The sequence below is a fragment of the Triticum aestivum genome, chromosome 7D (assembly GCF_018294505.1).
Source record: "Triticum aestivum cultivar Chinese Spring chromosome 7D, IWGSC CS RefSeq v2.1, whole genome shotgun sequence".
NCBI lineage: Eukaryota > Viridiplantae > Streptophyta > Magnoliopsida > Poales > Poaceae > Triticum > Triticum aestivum.
The window spans coordinates 437,850,294-437,852,293 of record NC_057814.1 but is presented as its reverse complement, the minus strand read 5'-3'; positions in this window follow the sequence as shown (position 1 = coordinate 437,852,293).

Sequence of the window (2,000 nt, the reverse complement as noted above, 5' to 3'; positions counted from 1 at the left end):
CCTAGTAGTAGGAGCACTGTGTATGTTCAAGTGGCTGCCGTGTTTCGCACTCCTCCGTCGTAAGAGTGGAAACGCTTGCTGTAATCATTTTTTTCTTCAGAAAAACAGTGGACACGCTCTACCGTGCGGATCCTCCTCCAGCCATGCACTAAATTACTCACTTTCGCCGACGTGTGGGACAGCCAGCACCTGGGTCCACCAGCCATGCACTAAATTACTCCGTAGTAGAGTGACGGTAGACTACCCCGATCGAACCGCCGCAGTAATGCCCAATGAGCCGTCAAATCACAAAACCCCCTCCTTTCCAGCAGTAAGTTGGACGGACGAAGCAACCATCATTTCACTCTTCTCTCTCAGCTTCCTCTCTTGAAGAAAACCCCCACTCGCTTCGCTTCTCCCTCATCTCGTTCCTCCTTTCACTCTTCTCTCTCAGCTTCCTCTCTTGGATGGACGCCGGAGCACCGGCCGACGTGATGTCTATGGCTCTGGCCAAAACCGTCGAGGCTCATGGTACGAAGAAGCGCAAGCACCCCGCCGAGACTACCGCAGACAAGCTCAAAGCCATCGCCCTGTCCAAGCCCCCCTCTCCGGGATCCCTCATTAAGCAAGTCCAGGTAATGTCTCTTGTTGACGATCTTTTTCTCGATCTTGATCGTGTTTTTTCATCTAACACGCAGTACTAGTACTGGTAGTACAACTTTCTGGGTGATCTTGCATGTGATTTTAGTGTGCCAAATGACGGTTCTAAATTCCTCTTTTGACCAAAACATGCGAGAGGTTGACACTGATTTCTTATAGATTACTTTCAACTACTCCCTCTGTCCCAAATTTCTTGTCTTAGATTTGTCTAGATACGGATGTATCTAATACTAAAATGTGACTTGATACATCCGTATCTAGACAAATCTAAGACAAGAATTTTGGGACGGAGGGAGTACTTTATGAACATCAATGCTACCTTTTAAGAGGGTATATTTGCCTCAGTAACTTGTGTTATGGATATTGCATGTAATCCCTCTGCTCTCATGCCTTTGAAGACATGTTCTAGTGTCTTTGTTCACTCATTTCTGTGCGTATATGTAGTCATATATGGAGTATAATATCGAAAATCATCTTATATTTCTGAACGGAGGTAGTAATAAAATATGGTTTCTGTTTGAATTAGAACCAGGTCCGCGGTGGAGATGAAGTTCTCAAAGTCATGCCGTGTGAACTGGAAGACCTGATGATGAGTTCTACTGCTGAACTATCCAGCTGCTGTGTCCTTGTCGCCACGTGTCCTGAACTAGTGTTTTCCTGTAGCATTGTTGTCAGGCGTGTTCTCGAGGCTGTACTTGACCACAACAATTTCCTGGCTGTGCCTTCGATTACGAAGGGTGTGGTTCTTGTAAAGCTTCCCAACAAATCTGATGCGGCCTGTCTTCATCATCATGTTTATGAGTGGAAAGACCACTCTGTTAGGTTCTCCAAGGTTGACAAGATGGTGATGGTGCATGTAGACATCTCACACGAAGTCCATGGCCTAGTCAGTTATGCGGGGTTCATCCCGTAGGTCGGTGGCAAGAAATAGTCTGCAGAGTTTAGTTAGTGCAACTTTGCTTGTCTGTAGTAAGTACTATTGTTCAGTACTTGATTTGTGTTTGTGAACCCTGTATTGTTTATTAGTACTGCCGCTTTTGGTGTGTGAACGGTCTATGTTAATGTCTGTCCACTCAATTCAGTCTGTATATTTTGAAGTATCCAGATCATATTTTTTGTGAGGACGGTTTATCAATTATGGTTACACTCCAATATCTGTATGCATTGCAGGGTTTATCGCACCCACCAGGATTTCCAGTCCCATGGATGTTCGGTCCATACGATTTGTCACGACCTTTGGACTGTCCTGCTTGTGGGAGTAGGCGGGGCCCCTGCATGCCACGCGTAGTTGGACGATCAATCTTCTGTTTAGTACTTCAACATAGTGATTTCCTGGTAAGGATTCACTCGTGTCACATCAA